Here is a 25,166-nt window from a genome sequence, read left to right on the forward strand (position 1 = left end):
GTTTCTTGCAGCAGTGAGACTGCTGTACACTGGTGCAACTGCTAGGATTGGCCTGTTTGGCAGGCACTCTGAGGCATTTTTTCCTGGGTCGAGGAACCACCAGGGGTGCCCGTTGTCACCATTACTCTTTGCACTGGCAATAGAAACCCTGGCTACCAGGCTCAGGAAATTCCATTCAGCATGCAGACTTGTAATGGCGGGGACCAGGGAGGTGGTATCTCTTTACGCCGACGATGCAGTTTTGTATTTGAAGGACCCAAACAAGAACGTACATCCGTTATCGCAGGAGGTCGCTGTTTTTGGCCAGTTCTCGGGCCTCTGTGTGAACTGATCTAAATCCATCCTCTTCCCGCTGAATGAGGCTCAGACCAAGCTAGTGGATATTGGATGCTACAGGTGAGAACAACAGACTGTTAAGTATACAGGGGTATGGGTCAGTAGAATCTCTCCATCGTTGCTGGATGAGAACCACTTGAAGTATCTACAGGCTGTTATAACCAAGGTAAATAAGTGTTGCATGCTACCACTGACTCTTCTGGGATGAGTGTCCATTGCTAAAATGCTGGTAGTCCCTAAGCTGCTGTATATGTTTCAGGGTATCCCTGGGTGGGCGGGAGCAATATTCTTTACTGAATTAAAGACCCTACTGGTGAAACTGGCACGGCACCAGTTATCCCTGTGAGTTAGATGGGACATGTTGACTTTTCCGTGGGACCGTGGTGGAATAGAGGCACCTGATATGGAGTTGTATTACCTGGCAGCGCAAGTGCACTTTGTTTCTTATCCGGACACCGGGATCGCCGACATTCCCACATATGTGGATTGAAGTGCTCAATACAACCTTTTGCGGCTCAGGGGGTGTTGATGTCAAGGAAGGTGGCAGACAAATGTAAATTTGACCCAGTAGCGTGCTCAGTGCACGCATGGAACTGAATTCTCAAGAGACTTAGGGTGGATTTCCCATATGACCCGGGGCTACAACTCTGGAACATTGAGTGCCTCCAGCTCACATGTGATGCAGCCTTGGTCCGTGAATGGCGGGGGGGCGGGAATAGGCACTATGGTAGACATGTACCCAGAGGGAGTATTCATATCTCAGGAGTTGTTCATGGCAAAGATGGGGGATAAACTTTTTACAAGGCTAAAATACTACTGCACGCAAGCCACCTTCGAGGCATCGTCCCCTGTGTTCCTGAGCGCCCCCTGCCGTTGTTGATTCTAAACTGTCTGCTTAATTCAGCCTCGGCTAGACAACTTGTCTCCACCATATACAGTCAGGTACAGCGAGACTCCCCCTCTGCGCCCCTGATAGGTAGACAGCATTAGGAGAGGGATGCTGGGACCCTCTTTACAGAAAAACAATGGGCAATGTTGTGTGAGCACTCCCACAACAGAGCATTCAATACCCTCCTTCAGCTAATTCAGCTCAAGACACTCCACAGGGTATACCTTACACCGGCCGACTGCACCTCTTCGACCCGACTAACAGTGATGGGTGTCTGAGGTGCGGGGCGCACCCGGACGACTTCCTCCAGATGCTGTGGTCCTGTCCCTAATTGCATGATTTCTGGGCGGAGGTGATGGGTGTTCTCTCCTGTATGCTGGGGTGTGATGTGCCTTATGAACTATTGTGCTCTATGTTTGGGTGGCTTCCTACTATACCGGGCCTAGGCTGAAATTTACTGACCACTTGCATGATAGTGGCCGGGAGATGTATATTAATGAAGTGGAGGGCGGAGCGGGACCCGGGGCGGGCCCCTCCCACTACTTGGGCCTGGCTGACTGAACTGATGTGGCTGAAGTAAATGGCTGGGGAGTACAGGGCACTGTGTGGGCCGCAGGCCTGCCCCAAAAATATATGGGGCCCCCTGGTGTCTTACCTCCTTAATCAGTGCCCGGATGCAGTGGCACTAGGAGAGGAGGCTGTACGCTAAACAGTACCATAATTAATGTTTGCTACCTGCTCCTCACTACCTTAAAATCGTTTTAGCAATGAGATGTTGTTGTATCCAGCTACCGAAGGTTGTATTGTTCGACTGTGTCCACCACTATGCATTACTGTAATGTTTGGTTGTGTGAGACGCACATCTCCCTTAATATAAACATTTTAAAAAAAATAATAGATTCAGACTTCTGCAACTTTGGAGGACAATTCCTTGGCTTAACTCAATTAAGCGTGATGATATCCATAGGGTTGAGCTGCCAAAGTGGGATAGTGCATCTAATTGGGCCCTCATCAGACTAACCTCCGCTGAAATTGTCACACTGCTTTGTATGGGGGCACAGGCACATGAGTCTATGGGCTTCAAACTAACGATCAGTCAATAGTGAGGCTTGCCTGAAGGGTAGGAGACCTGGCCCAAATGGAGGCAACATGGTGCCATTGCCTCTTTCACTGCTGATTAGCAATTCGCCCACATGTATGAGATCCTGTGAGGGGTGCCCATTACAGACAAACCAGAATTACCAGAGTAGCTGCTCCCGGGAACAAGGAACAGCTATCCTCCCTTGCAATTCTGGCTCTGTGAAAGCACTGAAGATGCTTTGCTGGAACACCCGGGACCATAATTCCTTCATGAAAAATCATATTGGAACATCAATCATTGGTGATAGTGTTATAATTATACTGCAAGAAACTTGGGCCACTAATGATCTATACATCAATGGTTTTAATATGATTTTTAGGCATGCATCAGGCGGCCTCCGGACCTCTAGGCTGTCCTTCTGATGGTTTTACCACAGGCACCAAGTCTTTCTTAAAAGTTTCTACTTTTTCCGAGGAGAATACATCACCCTATGTCTTGGTGGCCATGATTACTTTAGCCTTAACTGCCTTCCACCTGCTGATTATTAACATCTACCCACTCCCGGGTTCGGCTAAAGTTAAGGAAATACTATCCCAAATGGAGGAAATGTTGGGAACTTCGAGTGAAAGATACCAGGATGCGGGAGACTTTAATGCCCCTAATCTAATCAATTACAAACTGCAGGATATGAATGAGGCTAATGGGGGTTTGATTGAAGTGGGTTTTGATAATGCGCATGGTAAAGACCAAGCTTGGTATTTATTTATGTCTAGATTTGATCTGACCTGTCTGAACTGTGAATTAGGTGTCACAGGGTTGCCATCTTATACGTGGACTAATGGAAACTGCTTCTCTAACTTGGACTTCGTATTTATGGATAAGCTCATGAAGTCTTGTTCGACTAACTTTGATTTTTCTTTTACCCCTATCAACAACCATGCTACATTGAGATGGTCACGTACATTGCATTGGCCACGCAGGATCATAATCTCCATATTAAAGCTAGTGTACATTTTCAAGGGAACCACATAGTGTGGTTACCTAGAAACATCAACAAGATCAGTGCTTATATAAATCTGCACGCCATACCTTTAATTATCTGGCTTGATACAAACAATTGGCATATACGGAGTCTAATGGTATGGCTGAATGGGGTGCTCCATCTCCAATCTCAAGCCCATGGATTGCAGGTACAGCACGCCAATTGCTTTGAACCTTCCATATACAGGGCTAAGAGAAATGTACAGAAACAAATTATATCCATACGCTCTTCTAGCCATCTTGACGCGCTGAGCATGAGTAAATTACAGACCTTGCCACTACCATAATATGAGAATTGGCTAAGAAGCCATTGATCCCCCTTGCAGTCTTCGAATTGGTTGTCCTTTTGGGAAATAGTTAAAAACAATGAAGAGAAAAGGTTCTGGGCTACATCTAGAGGCTTTATTAACAACAACATAGGTTTAGAATGGAACCCCATATGTGAGAGTGTCTGGGATGAAACTATTAAGAACATTTCTATTGTCCCAATATGGACCAGGAGGAAAATACTCATTATACATTTAAGCAAGAATTTGCTGAGGGTTTTCAACAAGATGACATAATTTGTATAATTAACTCCCTAAACAACTCTCGTGCTGCCGGCTCCGATACATTGTCTAACGCAGTGCTTAAGGAAAACCCGGAATTCTGGGCATTTGCCCTGGAAAATCTTTTTAATAAAATATTGGTTGACAGGGTTATTCCACTTAGTTGGAGGCGGTCCAACCTGATCCCTGTTCATAAGAGGGGTGATCGCACTGACCCAGCGAATTATCGCCTTTTGGCAATGATCGATGCTTGCCAAAAGATCTTTGTAAAACAAACTCCTAAACAAATTGAACAAATGGATAGTAGAAGAGGATTTGTTGCTCCCAAACCAAAAAGGCTATACCATGCACAACATCTGAGCTCTAGAATATTTAATTGCGTCATCTAGGAAGGCACCGAAGGCTAGCCTTTACTTGTGTGTTTTAAAAAAGAAATTTGATTTAGTTGTAATTACAACTTTACAAACCTTCAATTAACAAAGAAATTCAATTCAATTTAAAAATAATAAAGATTTAGAAAGTTAAAGGAAAAAAGATAAAAGGCATTCGTTACATTTTATTTCAATCATTTTGGTTACATAGACAAATCATTCAGAGAGGCAAATTCCAATTCAAGGTCATATTCATATTAATTAGTTGAAATTACCAATATATAATCTGTTGTAATTTGATTGTATGTCATAAAGTATTCATAGAAAGGTGAAACACCTAATTTTGAGGGTGTGTCTTCATCTCCAATTTTCTCTCACTGCCATAGAAAATAATTGTTCACCATGAGGCACCTTACCAGCCCATTTGTGCTCTTGAAACTCAACAGGGAGTATGATCAAGGGCTATCCATATCACTTCCAAGTTTATCCTAGACACATAGTTTTGTTGTATGAGTCTGCATCACAAAAGATGTTTTTAAACAGAGATCACCTCATTACTTATGTTCTTGAAAATAGTTTGGCCTTTGCTAGTATTCTATTAGAGATTTCCATTTGCTTTTTTTATTCTAAATGTAGTTTTAGTAAATATCTAATAGAAGCAAGGTTCAGAGAAATATGTTGAGCATTCAATATAATAGACCATGTTAGAGGTTAACATTCGGTACTCACTAAAGTACTTCAAAAAATATCCATGCCTTAACTTTGATAAAGCCTTGCAGTGAACCATGATGTGCTTTAAAGTTTCAACCTCAGGATCTATTTTACAGGACCTTCATGTATTGGTTGTTGTTTTATCTTGTATTCTTAATGATGTTACCGCTCTTGTAGGCCATACATTGAAACAAAATCTCATTATCATTGAGCGAAAACCAAAATCTGGACATTTTTGCATATATTTAGGCACTTCATTTAGCTTTTTAATAATGAAGATTCCTGTTTCAGAGATGTTGCATTTCTCACATTCTGACATAGTGTGACACCAATCAAGATGCCAATGCTTTTGTTTTGCGCAGTTGGGATTAGTTGTTAGTAAATGTTCACTGATATCAGCTTCGACTGTATTTTCACTGCATCGTGTTTTCCAAGAATGTATCATATCCGTCCCCTTTTTCATAAAAGCTTGTGATATTATGCTCATTACGGTAGAATCAACGGTACCCTTTGTGATGCACTTCCCATACAGGAGAGGAGAGTTCCAATTTACTATTGCGATCAAGGAGGTAAGACCCAATTCGTATCGAATTATTGGCATTGGAAACACTCTTTGGTAAACTTAGAACCTTACCCAGAAAAGACCCTATATGTAGGCCCACTTAAGTTGGCTGTCTATTGGTTTACATGAAGCACCATATGATAGAGTTGGAGCGACCTTCTGCTTATAGAACATGAGGAGTGGTAGGCAGGTGAATTTGTCATATTTCGTTTGGATCATTTTCGCTTGGGAGAACAGCATGAGTGTTTTATGATTCAATTCTTATTTATATGGCATGTCCACTCTGCTATTGTTTATGTTCGTCCCCAAATATTTGTATTCCTTCACAATTTTGAGCATATTTTTGCCAACAGTCAAACGTTGACCCAACTTTCTGCCTATTGCTTTTCTATCTTGAATAATCAGGATATTTGATTTGGACGTGTTTATTTGTAGTTTATTTTCTCGTGCACGGGTTTCTATCGCATTTAGGGACCTTTGCAAACCAATAGGAGTTTGATCTATTATTAATAAATCTTCAGCATACAGCAATCGGCCAACTGTGTTATTATTCATTTTGGGAGGGAAAGCTCTTACAGAATCTAAATGATTACAGAAGTCACGAATGTAAAAGTTGAAAAGGGTGAATGCCAATATGCACCCTTGCTTAAGCCCAGTGTTATTTGATATTGGTCATGTTAGTAGACCTTCTCTATTCAGTCTGACTGAGTAAAATTGGTGGATTAAATTTGTTATATGTAATGGACATCCTGCTGCTTGTAGTTTATTCCATAGTAGAGTCTGTGAGACTGTGTCAAAAGCCTGTCTTATAGTCAATAAAAGCAATGTGTAGTGGTCTCTTATTCTTTATTGCCTGTTATTTCAGGCCTTGTATGATTAGCAGGTTGTGAGCTGTTCCTAATCCAGAAATAAACCCAGTTTTTTTTGGATCATACATGTTATTTTACTTGAGCCATTTATTCAATGTCGCCAATAGTAGCTTTGCATAGATTTTCCATGAGGAGTCGAGAAGGGACAAAGGTCTATAATTTGTTGGTTGAGTTCGGTCTCCTTTCTTGAACAATGGTATTACAATAGATTGCTTCCATGATTCAGGGATAAGACCTGCACGTGCTATTTTTTGGTAGATCTCCTGTAATATGAGTGATCATTGTTCTGGGAATGCTATAATGACAGCTTTTGAGACACCATCCGGGCCGGGGGCTCTTGAGGAGCTTCATTTTTTCATTATTATTGAATGTATAAGAGGTCTATCGCCAGACTCTTCTTTAGCGGTTCACTTTTTAAGCATTCTACCTTTCCACTTTGTACATCATTGAATAAGGTATCAAAATGTTCAACCCATCCTAATTCTCCAATTGCATTTAAGATATGTGGAGTCATGGTGGTTTTCGCTCTGTCTTTTAATAGATCCCAAATTTGGGCACATGATTTGGACGCTATGGCTTGTAGCATCCTTTCGTTTTCTGTTTGCATTTTTTGAATGTTATGCTGAGTTAAGTTCTTGTATTTAGTGTTGATTTTCACAATTTCTTTCTTATGATCTTTCCAGTTTTTGACCTTAACCTGTCTTATTTTGTGCCTCTTTTTTGTGCTTTTTTCTCTCCAATGACCAGATCATATTTCCAAATGGCTCTCTCTACCAGCCAATGATTTGAATTCTTAATCGGTTTATACAATGAGAGACATTCACATAATCTTCATTGTTTTCCTGCCTTAATTCGTGTAATAATATATTCAGTTTGGTGTCTGTTCTTCTGATGCGATTTTGTCCTCGAGATAGCTGTAATGGAAACTTGAAATAACTTCTCAACGAAACCATAACTGACTCATAAATTATCCCCAATATGTTATGATCACCCATTTGCGTGGGAATGATGGCAAAACTTGACATCAGAATTAGATGGTTATTTGGTATGAAAGCGTAATCAATAAGGACCATTTACCCGTCTGTGATGGTATAGCATTTTCATTGCTAGCTAAACAGCTTATATGCAAATCCCCTACAATGAAGGTAGCGCGTATGGCAGGCTCAGCATCAATTTCCTCAAATAGGCCAACTACATAATTTATAAATTCATCTTCCGGGATGATAGCCGGATTACAGTGTAAATTTATTATTGCAGATTTAGGAGCCAAAAGGTGAGCAGAGTTATCAATTTCATATTTTAGAAGTTGTAAACATGAGTATGGGTTACTCCATGGAGTTAATTTCACTGGTGAATCACTTCTCAAAGCACCCAATAAACCCACCATTGGTCTTCCTTTTGGAGTTTTCAGCGCAGGAACCTAGCATACTTGATGTTCTGACCATACCGGGGGGAAGTTAACCAACGTTCCTGTAATAATATTATATAATAATTGCCCAAGTTGTGAGATCTTTCTTTATGCATTAAGTGCATTATCCTTGAGTGTTCCAAACTACAATTTTCAAGGTGGGTGGAAGCTGGTTTGTTAGGACCTATTCATTACGTATGTGATTGGTTTCTCTTACTGCTTCTTTAAGCCATGACCACTTAGTTGTTTTATTAGACTATGCCTACTCTTGGTAATATACATTTCTTTTTTTAGATTTCCAGAGATGCCTTTGCAATTCATCAAAAGGGTCTTGGATTCAGAGTTTGTATAGGATGATTACTCATCCCTATAGCAGATTTTTTTCCCTGTCTTGGTATGGATTTTCTTTCCATCTTTAGCTTTTTGATGTCTAGCTCAAATCCTCTTTCAATTAGACTTTGTCTCGCTGCCCATATTGATTGTCTTACTAATAAAGGCAGAACTGTGAACATGTCCATTCTCCAGCTTTTGGCAATAGCTATAATCTTAATATCTCGCAATTGAATTGCTTTTAAATTTGGAATGTCTGGAAGGCTGCAAGGAGTGTAGATCTATTTGGATACGGATCGTTATGCCTTCTTTCATTCATGAGTGTTGGAAATAGATTAGAGGTGTTGAAGTTATGCTGCTGTGTTTGTTTTTCGTTGACATTTGAGGCCTTTTCTATATCAGAGTTACTCCTTTGAGTTTTCAAATTTCCCTTTGTTGATGCATTTGTTATCATTCTTTGCCTTGTTGCTGCTACCTCATGTATACCTTTTATTCTGTTTAAAATGTCCCTTCTTTTTTTCTCCATAGTTGGAAAACTTGTTTCATGTGAACTTTGGTTGAGGTTTACTGAATCAATTGTGGGTGCTATATCTTTCTCAGATATATTGTCCTCATCATTAGGGTTTTCTGACATGATGGAGTATGTGGAAAGATTCATTATTGCACTCATGTTATCATCTGATTCAATTGGTGATATATGGGTGCAAGGTGTTGCTTTAATTGGGAATATCACTATCCTCAATATCCTCTGTTAAGTCCTCACAATGGCACTAACTGAATAGTTTTTATCTGCGTTGGCTATTTTCGCTGGTGTCGTTAAAGCTTTTATGAATTTCCGTTTCGCTCCTGTCAGTTTGGTGTTTCTATGTATAATCTGGTTCTTTGTTTTTGTTTTTTGTTTGTTATTCCTCTTCTTTTTGTGGGCCTTTTTATTTTGAATAACTTCATATAGGGGTTCAATAGTGCCCTGCACAACAGTGTTTGCCACACACTAAATTTCAGTCCACTATCATTCTGGTTGGACATAATTGGTGGCTCTAAATTTTGAATGTTTTCTATTTGTTTCGCGGAAGGCCTCAGGAGTTCAGGGGTGCTCACTCATCTATCTTCTATTTGCAAGGCCGGCAGCACCTGTTCAGTAGATCTGATGCTTTCATTGAAATGAAGACCCGCCCGAGGGTCAATTTATATTGTATTTATAGGAAGGGTAGCCTCAATTGATGGATTAGAAGTAGGCATACCTCTTTTTATTTCGAATAATTTTAAATGTATTTGATTTAATTCAGAAAAAACTGATCAAAATTGGAATGAATGTTATTCAAGGCCAGGGAATTTTGTTCAATTTTTTGCTTCTAGATGCTCACACTTTTTTGTAAGGCTAACAAGCCATTATTCATTGCGGCTAGTGTGATTTCGTAAGTCGGTATGACTGTGTTTTTAAATCCAAATGATGGTCTTGGGGTGGGTTGTATGTAGGACATTGCCGATGACACAGTAGAATTCAATGCAGGGTTTGGAGATTGACACAGTAGAATTCAATGCAGGGTTTGGAGATCTCGGTATCAAATTGGAAGATCCTGATAAATTTGATTCATTTATGTTTGCAGTTGCAAATTGTGTTTCCTTTACTATGGTTGTTTGAGATTCAAACCCATCTTCTCTTTGTACCATATGGGCTGGTATTTCGTTCATATCAACATCCAAATTGTTTGCAATGGACGACTGCAGATCTCTAATTGGAAAATATTCAATTTCATTCACATTTGTGAAAAGGGTATCAATCACTATGATCGAATGAGTATTCTTTTCAGTTATTTCTTCAATTGGTATTTCATCGGACAGTGCCTCAACAAAGTCATTGTTAACCTGAGAAACATCAGATAAGGAAAACCCATTGGCTGGGGACAAAAAGTAGTTGTTAACACTTGGGAATAAAGTCTGGGGGCTTTCATGTTTGCATCCTCATGAAACATGATATATGTTTCAGTAGTTTTGAAATCAGTTGGAAGAATCAAATCCTTGTTTTTTGTTTGAATGCAACTTAGCTTTTTGAGACGGCGAAAGTTCAAGAATAGCAGAATCCAATGGATATTGGTAATTACAAGCAAGTATTTCCTCATCAGTGATTTGTGTATTTGGCGCCACCTATTTTTGAGAGTCGCACATATGCAATGTAGCGTCATCGGAGTTCGAATAGGGGTTTGCACCCTCCGTGGCAACGTTTAGATCCCTTGTTTTTGCTGCCGGATGCCAAAATTGTCTGATGGCAGCTCCAGCCGATTTTGGCAGTGTTTTTTTCGTTAGTCACAGATAAAGATGAGGACTGATGTTTCCCCATAAGTTAGTCCTAGTGTACTGGCATCGCAAATTTAAGCATGCACATCTTCGTGGGTGGAAAATAGGAAAAGGAAAATTGGACAATCAATTCCCAAATAATAAAAAAAAGATAAATCTTAGGATGCAGAATATAGCACAGCTGTTGGCGAGGGCTCAGCTGAACAGCCGAACAGCACTCTCCAGAGAGCAATCACTCAGAAGCACGTATGCAGAAACGCACATGCACATGGGTTTATGGGGCGTCTGGGTGAATTGGGAGGGGCTTCTCACAAAAAAAAATTAAACTGCGTTTTATAGTCTTATAATGAATTTTCCTTAGTTCGTAGATAGTCACAAGTTGTTTCACTACCTTAGTAGTTGTTCCTACCAAGTTAAACCTAGCAGAAGAATTCAAATGGCAGATTTCAGAAAACTTGACGAACAAGCCAAGCAAACTCTGTGGAAACAGGGAAGGCTGCAGGACAGCACTGGCCAGCGAGCACTCACTCAGAAGTGCGCGCTTTTGAGGTAGATCTCTGTCTTCGGCTGGGGCTTCCCTCTGGAACAGCCTCCCTGCTTCACTGAAATTTGAGGAAAACCATCTCCTGTTCCAGAAGCACCTCAAGACTTTCCTCTTTGCGTCTGCCTTTGCCCCTCCTCTTCCCTGCTGGTCTTCTCTCTCTCAACACCATGCACCTGGCCTACCCGCTGTCTTCCGGGCCCAGGTACCTGCTCACTGTGGAACCCACCAGCACTGCCTCCGGGCAATCCCTTGCACTGGGTTCTGTATCTGTACCCATACAGCCCCCCGCCTTTTTCCTGTACTTATCATACATATCCTGTCTGCTGCTTTAAACCCAGCACTTGCCACCTGCTGGCTGCACTACCACTGTGTGTTGCCTTTTATTATTTATTTATTTTATTATTTATCGGTTTTCCTTTGCTGCGCACTTTCCACTTCTCCCCCTTTCCCTCTCCCATGCACTTGCGCATTCTCAATGTCACTGGGCCTAATAAGATCATTTTTTGTTGTTCTCCCTTGTTCCCCTCTCTTGCCTTGTTGCGCTCTGAAACACTTGTGTACAAGCGCAATACAAATAAATTATCATATTATATCATATCAAATGCTCAGTGAGTACACACATGTGCCAGGGGAGGTGGGGAAATGTAGTAATGCGCATGCGCTGTAGGTGAAATGTGCATGCCAGCACATGGACACATGAGAAGCACCCATGTGTGACATGATAGTCCATGTTGACAAGTGAAGCCCCACCACAACCATGACAACAAGCCACGTTGGCAGGACAACAGGCAATGTGGACATGGATGCACTGTGTACATGTTCAGCGGTTACTACCATCACCTAGTAGTAGCAGTGCTCATTGGACTGATACCAACCATGCCTATATGAGCGTCTCTAGAACAAACACAATGTCGCATTCATGTTTTGCAAGCCTGCGGACATGTCGGCAAGATGGCTGACAGCTTGTCATACTATTCTCAACAGGTAAACAGTCCACAGACAGTGACAAGGCTAGACCCTCCATTGCTGGCACATCATCTGCCTCCACCCCTGCACAGGTCACACCCTTGCCAGCGCGAGTAAGCAGCAGAGCAGGGCAGCAAGGCCACCAAGACCTCCACCAGCTACCTCTGCAGTGGATACTACAGCAGGTCTGGAGAATGTCACCATCCCCAGGTTGGCACGCAGTGGCCTCTCCAATGGTCAGGCGAGTGACACAGCTGTCACTCAGTCCACCACTCCCATGCCACAGCCAGCACCTGTTGCAGAAAACACTGCTGCTGTCCCTGTTCTGGGTTGCACGTCATCAGGGTACCAGCATGCCCACCTCATCATCACGAGCAGTGAAACTACCAGTCCATTGTGGCTGGGGGTATGTCCATTCTAACAATGAGGAGGGGCGGGGTGAGGAGGAGCAGGACATGGGCTTTGCATCACCATGCTTCAGCCCACACCCTCCACAGAGCCGACCACCTCTTCTGCCCATGCCAACTATGGCGGTTGTATGGGCGAGGCTGGATGTCATGGAGTGGCGGTAGGCATCCATTAAGGAACTTGCGGGCCAGCAGCTCAGATATATACAGGCCATGTGAGACTGCTTGCAGGGGTGTAGCCACAGGATGTCCTGTTCACTCGACCATGTCAACGCTGCAATGACCTCAGTAGGCCAGAGTGCGCAGAAGCATCCTCAGCCTCTGGTGAGACATTGAATCAGTGCATGCAGCTCACTTGCAGTTAATCCACGCTGAGGGGTCAGGGCCCTTAACCTCTGTAATACCGACAGAGGACTCCCAACCAGCACCCCAAGATGCCGCTCACAGCGCCACCTCACTCCCAAGATGCAAGAGCAGGACTCTATGCGCAAGAGACAGCGAAAGTAACTGTTGGACACTGCAAGGGTATTTTGGGGACAGGGGAGGGTATTTTGGTGAAGGTTGTTTCCGATTTCCACATTACATTGTCTTTCACATGAAGCAATGCTAGGACATTCCAATTCATACATAGGTGCGTGGCAAGTGCATAACAATGGTCAAAAGAAATTGTGAACCAGTTATTTTCGAACCAGGCATCCATCCCTACCCTCTTCACGCTCACTGCGTGGCAGCACAGCACCTGCAGGTACTGGGTCTTCCTCATCTGGGGGTGGCATGTCCTCATCAGGGAGCAGGGGGCATTCTGCCTGATGCAAATGTTGTGCAGCATTGCACAGGCAAGAACAATTTGTCTAATTTTATCTGGCCTGTACATCAAGGCCCCTGCAGAGCAGTGTAGGCACCGGAAACAAGCTGAATGATTGCTTAATAAAATTGAACAATTATGCAATCATTCAAGATCCCACTCTCAGAGATGTAGTGACTCGATGAATGTTGTCATATCCTGCTGGCCATCTGTAAATATTTGTGTATGCTGTGACTGACAGCTCAGGAGAATGTTGATGAATGTTTGAGCCTGAATATTCTAAATGTGTCAGTTGGAGTCCTGACCTGAAGTGAATGAGGGTGGTCGGCGGGTGGTCTCGATATGTATAAATATGTATATAATTTAAGAGTAACATGAACTTATGTATATATATTACAGGTCCTGCAGTGGCAGCCCTGCAGTTATGGTTAAGTTGCTCAACCCATAGGGAAAGCACTTTTTGGGTGGCTCATAACTTTGCCCCCCCATGGACCAATCCTCACGGAAATGTGCAGGAAAAGTATATGGCCCGTCAGATTGCTCCTACAAGGACTGGTGAGGTTTCATCAAGGGGGAGGCAATGCTATAGGGGGGTTACCAAAATGTTTGGGTTTTCCGATAGATGCAATGGAGAAAATAAATGTGCTCATGCCTACAGCCCGATCCGCTGGACAGATTTTCACCAGATTTGTGGCAGGAGCGGCGGCTTGGTTACAAAAGCATGCTTTTGCAAATGTGGTCTAAATCCATCCAGTAGTTTTTTTCAAAACGACCAAAAAGTAGGGCAAAAAATTCATGATATCTGGGTTCGGTCAGTGGAAATCGTGCACGCCTGCTGTTTGATCAATAAAAAATGTGAGGTGCGTCAGATTTCTTGAAACACCCGCCATGTTGAATTCGCAGACAGCACCTGTTGTCCGCAAGCATCGCGGTAAATACATATTAAAAAACACAACACTGCACTTGTCAAACTAATGAAACAATCTCTGGGGAGATGAGGGGTGATGAGGATGGGATGGGATATGGCCTTAAAAAACCCAAAAAACTGTCTGTTTTCTTCTCCGATGTCCGCCAACAGTCCGGGCCTGTCCTGTGATGTCCGCTTACATATTAGATGGTCGGGGGAATCTATGCTTATTTGTGCATTACAGGGTGCATTACAGGGTTGGTGAAAAGCAGTTTGTGGATGACTTATAACTTTGGCACCACTCAATGAAATTGCATGAAAATGTGGAATCTCATTCGAGACCTGATTCGGAATGGTCTTGTAAAGCGTGGTGCAAATTTAAGGGGGGTCCCAAAATATTGTAAAGGCTTATATATGTGGTGCCATTTGACAAATCTGCACAAATGTTTGCAGAAATATTTTAGAGCTAGATGTAAATGTTTTTGCAAACTTTGGTGGCATTTTGTCAAGAGGGGCCAAAATAAGAGGGGGGGGGCTCAAAATATTGTAAAGGCTTACAAATGTGGTGCCATTTGACGAATCTGCACAAAAGTTTGCAAAAAGATTTTAGATCTAGATATAAATGTTTTTCCAAAGTTTGGTGAGATTTTGTCAAGAGGGGCTAAATAAGAGGGGAGTCTCAGCATTTTTAGATGGCTTATAACTTTGTTGCTGTTTGACGAATGTGGACAAAAGTTTTCAGAAAGATTAGAGGCCCAACCTTGAATGTCTGTGCAAAGTTTGAATGGATTTTGTGAAGTGGGGGCTAAGTTATATGACTATTGTATGTACATACATTTTGACACTTTTGAAAAAATAAAACATGGACGGTTTTCCAGAAAACATGTGTAAGGAGAATTGGCAGGGACCTGAAAGCATGATTTTGCAAATGTGTCCGTGTTTTATTTTTTGACAACTGTCATAATGTAGGTACCAAAAATAGTGATATAGGTTTGGTGACTGAGGTAAAGCCTGTGGCCATGGGCAGTGGCCTGATTGTCTGGGTCATGGTATAAAGTCATGAAGTGGACAATCTGGCTACTGGCCATGAATGCGAGGGACGATAAATGGTGTTAAAGTGGCATGTCCAACTGGGACCGGCTATGTGGTTAAGTTATTAGAAGGTAGGATGGGTTTGAAAGGTAAAATTAAAAAATGTGCTCGTGGTAACATGGTCATAGGGTTCTGCAGGCTGCCATGGAAAGGGAAGAGGGGCTCTACGGAGCCCTGCCTTTTCTTTCCATGGTGGCATTCTTGGAAAATGATTTTCCTTTCTACAGGAAAATCTACAGGCCGCAGTCGTCACGCTGTAGTAATAAAAATCTATTTTTTTAGCACACCAGGTTCACGCTTTAGGAACCACGGGTGCTAATGGCCTTTATCCCCCATTGCAGGGGCTGCAATGGAGGATAATGGTCCGGAGCCCTCGTTATTTATTCATTTATTTATAATGCGCCGAAGCCCGCAGGCATCAAGGCGCACACAGACACACTTTGCTTGGTCCGATAACTTGGGCTGCCGGGCCGTTATCCCTGTTCCAGTCGCTGTAATGGGGAATGAACACCACATTCTTCCCATTAGCATGCTAATGGAAATGTTGGAAAAATGTATTGAGTCTATGTATGGTCACGTGGCACTGTCCAGAAGGTCCACAAGCAAAAACAGTGGAAAAAGTATAGAAGTGTTAAAAATGATGCTATAAGGTGGGAAATGGCAGAGTTTCAAGGTGAAACATTGGAAATTGGGCAAAAACGTTGCTATATTGGGGTAAGTATGATATTAGTAAGTTGTAGGAAAATAGCATGCACTGGTAAAAACCCATGGAATTCTCTGAAAAAAAACTTTGTTAAAGAGACATTATGGTTAAGTTGCACCGATAAAAACCCATACAATTCAATGAAAAAACTTTGTTAAAGGGACTTTATGGTTAAGTTGTACTAATAAAAACCTATGAAATTAAATGGAAAAATGTTGTTACAGGGACGTTATGGTTACAGGTAAAACCAAAAAACCTCAGAAATTCGCCAGTATGGTAAGCTAAGCAACTATAACTCGCACCACCATCGTGCACTGCTAAGACTAACACCCAGAACATCAAAGACAACATCACAAATGTGCTATTGAAACAGTTGAAGACCATGACCAAAGAGCTTTACAATTAAGGCAGCACCCACTGAGCAACAAACTAACAGAATACTTTGTGGATACTACTGTAGTAGTATCCACAAATGATGAGCACTCTGAGGATAGAATGCCACAGACTGAACGGTTAAAGCAAGAGGTGTTTTTAGGTTTGTAAGAGTTAGATGCTTGTTTTAGATATAACATGGGGCTTATCAAGGCTGCCAGCATGTTCAATCCAAGAGCTACACATTTCTTGGACGACTCATCTGTAGATGTTCTTTCTGAGCACTGCCTAGGGCCCCAATTAAATTACATTGGATTGCATTCAGGCCTTGCCACTGTAAGGAGCTTTTTATCTGACAAGACTATAGCAGGTATTTACTCTGTCATCTCCATAGATCACCAGGAGGATTTCCTGAGATCCTAAACCTGTTGGATCTGGTCCTTGCATTGCCAATTACAACTGCAACAAATGAGAGGTTCTTCTCCTGTTTGAAAACTATTTGCGAATTGGATGTGGAGACAAGAGACTTAGTGATTTGTTGATAATGGCACGTGAACCTATGGAGGTTGAGGAAGTAAATTTGAGTGATGCTCTTGACAAAGTTGCTGACATACGATACAGGAGGTATCCTCTAAAAAGATGAACCATTATATTCTTTGACACTGCTGGGTTAGGCTCACTTTTCCAGTTATGTCCTTCTTTTCAAGTCACGCAGACATAATCAGCACCACATGCAGTCTTCAATCTGTCACTGTACCACACTACCAGCCTCTTCTCATCATGAAGTCAGCCACGATACATCACTCATGCACTACAACCAGTTTCTGTGTCTTACCTTCAAAACACTGCCTGCTATGCCGTTGAGATTTTTCAGCATCCTATTGTTTAACAGTGAGTTAAGCAACAGTGAACCATTAAATCAGAAACATCCCAATTAAGAAGGGCACCACATACACTTACAGTCATGTGTGCCCTCAAAATGGCAGCATCTGCCACACTGATGGCTTCCTACAGATTTTCAGACTAAGCAACAGCAAGGCATCCAATCAGTATTTATCTGTGAAGCCAGACAGGCAGTACCAGTAGCACAGCCACAAGCATCTGCCAACTGCCAGTCTCTGAGAATTTGAGTAGCCTCCATCAGCATCTTCTTGCCAAGTCTGCCAGAATTTTGTGCCATGAAAACATTTGCTATCCCGCCTGGCTCTTCTTGATTTATAGTCAATGAAGCAAAGATGAACCATCTAAGCAGCATCTTCCTTTTAAGCCAGCCACCAGCTGCCCCACAGCTACAGTTCTGCCTTCACAATGCCACAATTCCAGCACCTTAATCTTGATTTGTAGTCAACCAAGCAGTGATGGGACACACCCAGTCAGTGTCTTCTGTTAAACCAGCCCGGCACCATCCGCGTCACAGCCAGTGTTCTATGACATCAAAACAGCACCTGCCATACTTGCAGCCTCTTCTCTGCCAAACACCTGCAGCTCCGCTACCAGAGTCCTGTGTCTTGATCTGTTGCCATTGAACACTCACAGCCCTCCTCCATGGTTTCCGGTCACCTAAGTAACAACTTGCCTTTCAGTCAAAATCTTCACCTTACATGAGAAAAGTCATGCACCATTTGTTCCACAGCCCAACTCTTTTGCCATTGAAGCAGCAGCACCGGACACATCTGTCAGGCCATTGTCCTGCTCAAACTGGTAAAAAACTACATTTTAAGTCTTATGATCAGAGTGAAGCGCAACTGTTGGGCATTATCCATAAATATATACAATAGTGGTAATTGTTGGAATGTGTACCTTTATGGAGAGGTGCGGGTGTAGAGGACAATGCACATGTAGGAACAGACACCTAGGCAGATAAAGAGTGTTGGTAAGTGTGGGAGGAATGCAAAATGCAGCCAGGATTTTTCTTTCGTAAAGTATGGGGACAGGAGTCATGAGGCTTTTGCTACTGGAGTTGGCATCACTCAGTAATACACTGTATGCCTTGAACACATTTTGAACTAGAAGCCTCACAAGAGTACAAGGAAGAAGATGGAGTCTTGATCTCTGTTTTCTGGATGTGAGTATTATACCTACCCCTCCTTCAAATGTGCGATGGGCGTGGCAGGTGTGCACACAGAGTACTCCAAGTACTCTCCTTTTCAGATTTTGGGTAAGGATGCAACACTAGAATGCTAAAAGCACTGCATGAGTGGAATAACATGTTTTCAATGTTGGTGATCAGGTTTTTTGACACACTAAACTTCTGCAGACATTGTATGGTAGGATGTGTACCTGAAACAAAAAAGATATACTTGTTTGAAAGTGTGAGAGCGCGACACTAGTAATGTATAGAAACAAGAACTTGAAATGTTTTGTTCCTCTGGAGTTATGCAAACACTTAGAAGATATACTGGATGATGATCAGGTAGCAGTATTTGCCAATGCACTAATCAAACCCATTTTAAACTTAGCTCTAGGTTCTGAAGGAGATGCAAATTGGAGACGTCTGGCTGTTTTGTGCAGGAATAATCAAGCCCATGAAACAACTGCAAACAGCACAACACAACACAGAAGGTAACTTGTCGAATCAGAAAAAATTGGGCTAAGTGCCAAAATCATTGAAGACTATGGATGCCATCGACTAGAAGAATACATGTTCTCTGGTGAAATAGTCTCCCTCTTCCCTTTTATTCTGACTTTCCCCTATCCCTAAACCCGCCTTCTGCACCTGTCCCCCCAGAATGTGATTTTGCTCTGTAGACATGTTGAAATAACTGGGCAGATCTACATAAAGACAGGATTTGGGTTCATACACTGCTACATATGATGATCCATTTCTTGTATGAAATGTCACAATACAGTGATATCATAACCGTATTTTTCTTAGTGTACTGAGGGATAATATTTTATGATGCCATTTCCTTTGATGTCATGTGGGGCGTGGCATTGTGATGTCACTTCCGCTACCCTTGTCATTTTAGTGAAATGACGTCTCCGGTCATCGTCTTCTTCAGTTACTTCTGTTTCCAGTCGTCGACTTGCTCTTCACTCCAGAAGCCTCACCTTTTATACAGTTCCAGCACATACTCCTCTGCAATCTCTCTCAGAGTTTTCCAGAAAGGGGACTGTCATTCTTTCCCACCCTGGCCCCACCTGAGGTCTGTTTAATGTAGCATTGCTCTCCCCACTGCTGCTGCACGCAGGATGAGTCTCAACTGACTGGTGTTCCAATAGTGCAGCCCCATTGATGGCGCACAACCACCAGTCTGCTATCTGAATATGAAATGTATAGCAAAGTGTGTGCTAGCATTTAGCAGGCCTCCGGCAGCCTATATAAGCCAGGGAAGACCTCTGTCTAGTGCTCGCACTGCCAGCAAGCCAAGCGGTGAGGTCCTCCAGCAGGTTGCAGCGGCAGCCATTCCCGACCATGGCTAATGGCTCCAAATGAGCTTGGCACCCACAGGTATTGCCATCCCAGGCTCTTCCTCCTCAGGCCCACAACCACTTACACGACATCTGTGCAGGCCATGGCCGAGAGCCAAATGGTCAGAGGAAGACGCAGGTGCACCTGCCCCAGGCCACATGTTGCAGATCCACCAATGTCCGCAGGCGCCTCACTGAACCACAAGGTCATGCGCGGCCCAACCCCGTCCAGGTGAAGCCACCAGGTGAGGCCTGCACAGGTCCTTCAAGGCCTGCCGCGCAACCCTGAAACCCCTCTCAGCCGGTCTGTTCACAGCAAACATTTTGCAGTGATCCTGTAGAATGGGCGCATTGCATCAGGGAAAGACAACAGGATTTCAGCAGGATTTATGAGGATGCAGTGCTGGCTCTGCGGAGCTCATAGAGGAGCTGCCATCTTGGTAGGGCTCTTGAGCACCCCCTGAAAATTGCTCCTTAATGGAAAGTTTCTTCTCTATGTTTGAGTCTATAATATGTTGTACTAAGGAGGAGGATTTACTTTTGTCTGTATTTTCGACTGATAGTCACCAATGTGTTGATGCACTGGTCTGATGCTTTCGCCCACATATGTTTTATTGCAAACACATTGGATCAAGTAAATCACATTCTTACTTTTGCAGGTCATGTGTCATCATGACAGCTAGACCCCCTGTGGAAGCTGGTCCTATTCAGGCACTCTGGCAGACAAAGTACAGGGGGGTGGAGGACTCCTTACCCACTTCCTGCCTGCCCAGACACTCTGGAGCCTAGGCGGGAATACCTACTGGTTCCTGCCAAAGACAAAACGCACACACAGACCTCCCTCTCCCAAAATGGCAGAAGAAGGGCTAACAAAGAACAACCATGCATGTCGAAAAAAGAAGGGAGGCCCCAAGTTGGTACTTGGCTGACCCTATTGTTCACTACCGAGGCTATGGACATAGCCTGCGGTACAAAAAATACACAATAGTTGGTAGAACACGTCCACTGCCACCAGCCATATCTAGGTGACTGTCTATGTGACTAGAAAGTCACAGTAGCAGAGAGAAGGGGGGTACTAAGTATCCCTTTGGCACTCCACTGAAGGTGGGGTGTGCCAATTTCTCAGACAATGCAGTTTGGGAGAGATACTAAGTACCTCTCTATCCTTAAGAACTGAAGTTATTTAAGGATATTGGAAAAAAGAGTCTTAAAGGCAGACCCAAAGGGTCCCCAGCAACACTGCCCATAAGGAGCTGTGTGCTGCAGTTGCTGCAGTTGCAAAATAAAGATGCCTTTAAGCGCTACGAAGCAGTCAGATTAGTACAGGTATAATACAAAGAATAGAGTTCCAAAAGACAGAGCCCATAAGAATGAATGAGTGGAAAAAGGCTCCACTCATTCAGGATTAAAAGAAAAACTTCCAGAAGTCCAGCAAAAAGTGCTGGGGGACTCATTAGAAGAGTGGATGAAGCACAATAATGATAAGTCTCCCTAAAAGACACCTAGGAACTCAATGTTAGGCAGAATCATATGCAGTTCCCTTAGGGAGCACTACAGAAGATTAGGACTACAGGTATATGCAATAAATCCCCTTTGGTATCAGTCTGTAGCACAAAGATTTAGTTGGTAGTTGTGGCTGAGCAGTCAGACTTATCTCAAGAGGGAGATGAGCAGTATTCAGGGTTTACACAATAGGACTACAGTACTGTGGGACAAGGAACACTGACCAAAGCTTTGTATCAAAAAGAATATATATATTTATTGTACACACTCTTAACTCAACACACAAATCACTATCATTAAAGCAAGTTAAAACAGTCAAGAAAAGTATCCACAACTCCCTATTTAAATTGTAGACAAGTTTGAGCAAGAGTGAAAACGGAGAAATTGGCACAGTGTAAACCAAGCAGAAATGGCACTCTAACAATTTCTTCAGAGGGAGGGAAAGGTCAAGTTATACAGGGTTAGACTCCTAAACACACCAGCAACACTTCCCAATTGGATTGTGAACAAGTTAGGCAAGGTAGTACTTTAGCACAAACAATACTTAGGTGAAAACCGAGCAAAATGGCACTTTAACAATATATAAAGGGGAAGGAAAAGGTGGTTATAAGAGTTTTAGGTGCACCAACACATTTCTTGATGAAAAGCAATCTAGAGAAGGCAGTTGTAACAGATTTAGCCAGAGTCAATAGGCCTGTGCCAGAGTCAGTGTTACAAGGCAAAGTGCCCAGGTTCAAGCAGTTCTAGCAGCTGCAGTCAAGTCTTTGTTTAACGGTTGAAAAGGAAGGTGCAGCAGGTAAAAAGATAATGTTAGACGATAGGAACGGCCAGTCCAGAAGGTAAGTAAAGGATTTAAAACACCTTTAGCAGTACCCAACAAAACAGGAGGCCTGGCAGAACAATGTACCTTAAAAGTGGATGAGGCTCCTGCAGTGCCAGTAGTTCCTGCCAGTTCCTGCTGTTCGGTAGATCCAGCAGAGGAAGAGAGGCTCTCGTTGTGGAGGAAGGTTCAAGTCACTGCACTGTCCAGGGAAGAAGCCGGCCGCGGTGATGCCAAAATGGAATAAAAGGTACGCTCCTTTAAATCGCCATGGTCGTGGTGGACGGGTGCTTGGCTATCCGGTCTCCTAGTGCTTGGCACTGGCGATTCAACCAAAGCAGGTCTGGGAAGCCGATTGGCAAACTGGTTGGCCCCACCAGCTCAAGGGAAGAAGGCTCTTGCAGGTAAAGATCTTCTCTGGTCGTTGGAGAAAAGTGGTGAGGATCTGCAGCAGGGCTTCACCGGTGGTTCAGTCATTGCTTTTAGGCAGAAACCTGTGCAGTTCCCTCTGGGACCACTGCAAAAGATTTAGGACTACAGGTGTTTGGCAGTAAACCCACTTGGTAGCAGTCTGTACCACACAGATTCACTTGGTAGCTGTGGCTGAGCAGTCAGACTTCCCTCAAGAAGAGTTAGGCAGTATACAGAGTATTCACAATAGGTCAAGAGAACCCAATAGAACAAGTAAACACTGACCAGGGCTTGGTGTAAAAGAGATATAATTATTTATTTAAAACCACATCTAGAAAAACACACAGGCACTAATAATAAGCAATCCAGAAACACGGTCACTAAAAGATATACACTCCCTTAAAAGAATATTAGACAAGTCTTAAGTAAAGCCCCCACTTATTTTCAGACAGCGGTGAATGCTTAACGTAGACGGCACTCTAATAATTCGTTTTAAAAAGGGAGAGAAAAGCAGGGAATAAATTGAAACAGATCCCAACACTTTTTCACGAACACACAAGAGAGGAAGGCAAAGTAACACAGTGAGTTTTAGAGTCAGTAGGCCGGATCCGCTTTGAGAGGATCAAAACGAAATGTGTCCAAGGTCACACGATTGCAGTGCATAAAAGTCTTGAAAAGGTTCAAAAAGAGTTTGACCAAAGAAAGAGACCAGTTAGAGGGTCAAGGCGGCCAGCCCAGTCTAGAAGGTTAAGGGGTTATTATTACCTTGTAGCAATCTTTAGAAAGGGAGGCCTGGCGGACACGGTACCTTAAAGTGGTGAGAATACTCCAGCCGGGGCAGTTGTTCCTGGCAGCGGATGCAAGTCGGTGCTTCGTCCGGGGGAAGAGAAGATCTCGTCGGGGAGGAAGAAAGGAGTCTGTTGCACTGCCAGGGAAGAAACCAGCCGCTGATTTCTCAGGTACAAGGAGCGGTCCGTGGATTCGTGGTCCAGTGGCAAGTGGCTATCTGGTTGCCGGGGTGCTTGGCACAGGCAATTCGACCACAAACCGGTCTGGGGTGCGAAGAGAAGAAGGTAAACTGGTTGTGCCCACCAGTCAGGGGAAGAAGCCTCTCCAGCCGGGAGATCTTCTCTGTTGTCGGGAAGTGGTGAGTCGGTTCCGCAGGGCTCCACCGGTGGTGTCGTCATGGTAGGTCGGCTCAGCTTCTCCCTCGTCGGATTCTCAGGTCCTGTGGAGACTTCTGATGTTCCAGTCCCCAAAGCCCTGCTTTTATGCAGCATACCCCCATTCGCTCAGCCTAGCTGTCAATCAAACATGCTAAGTGGTGAGCCGGCTGGCTCACCACTTGGGCCAATCACACAAGAGTGCGACTTGAGTTACCAAGGTAACTCAGTCCAGGGTGCCTAAACCCCCTCCCACACCCCCTGTGGTACCCAGACAGAGTGGCACCACTTTTGGAGGCTTCTGTGGAGAAACCCGCCAAAAAGTGGAACAAAGGGCTCGACTTGGGTTGGAGTCACAGAAGAGAACACAAACGCCATTTTAGAATCGAGTCCTGGCAAAAAATACCAACCGGCGAATTAATATTAAATAAATAAAAGGCGGTATGTTCGAGCCTATGAGAATTAAATAATTAAAGCTGGTAGCCTCGAACAATGGGAAAATCCCATAGGGAAATATTTGCGGTCGAATATAAAAAGTAGTTTCCACTGCCATCAGCCAAAACTCGATCAGGGGGCACGGAGATGTGCCCCCTCGACTAACAGACCCCGGGGCAATCGAATTGCCCCGACCAGTACGTCCACAATATGATGGTTTGTACTGGTTTCTGTTAATAATTTGGGACTAGTAAAGCCAATGGTGACTTTACATGCCCTGGGAGACAGTAGTCAGTCCCAGGGGATGGAGTCTATGGTGGGGTGTCACTATGGCACCCCTGTGTTACTGCACGGAGGATGCGGTGTAACACACATCGTAAAAACACATGAGACCCTATGGAGTAAAGGATCCCATAGCCCATAAAACACATTAACAGTCAAAGGAACACCATAAATCATGTCCAAGAGTGGGAGAAAAAGAGTCTCACTCTTGGCAGGAGAAAAAAACAAACTCCAGAAATCCAGCAAAGCTGCTGGGGGACTCACTAGGTTAGGAAATTCAGCCTAAAGAAAGAATTCTCCCTAATACTCGCCCCCCCTCCCCCAGGCTAAGGAACAGGAGGATTTAATCCACTCCTGGATGAATCTCATACCTCTAGTCGATGACATACATCCTAGAGAGACCATTAGCATTTTGGTGGTGACACCCTGACCTGTGCTCAATGGTGAAATCAAACCCTTGCAGGCAGATTGACCATCTCAATAGTTTGGGGTTTTCCCCTTTCATTTGCATTCACCATCTCAAGGGTTGGTGGTCAGTCTGAATGACAAAAGTAGAACCATACAAGTATGGTCTAAACTTCTTCAGACCCCACACAATAGCAAAACACTCTCGTTCAAGGTTGCCCACCTTGTTTCAGGATTCTTCAGTTTTCTACTGATGAAGCAAATGGGGTGCTCCCTACCTTTCCCATCCAGTTGACTGGGGACTGCACCTATTCCTACATTTGAAGCATCTGTTTGCACAATGAAAGTTTGGTGGTAGTCAGGAGCTCTGAGTACTGGGGCTTGGCAAAGAGCCTTTTTCAGGGTTTCAAAGGCCTGATTGCATTCCTCATTCCACCTAACCTTTTTAGGGTATTTAGGAGAGGAGTTGACATTCAGTGGAGAAGCTATGGACCCATAG

Source organism: Ambystoma mexicanum, chromosome 4p (assembly GCF_040938575.1).
Source record: "Ambystoma mexicanum isolate Mex_15411 chromosome 4p, UKY_AmexF1_1, whole genome shotgun sequence".
Classification (NCBI taxonomy): domain Eukaryota; kingdom Metazoa; phylum Chordata; class Amphibia; order Caudata; family Ambystomatidae; genus Ambystoma; species Ambystoma mexicanum.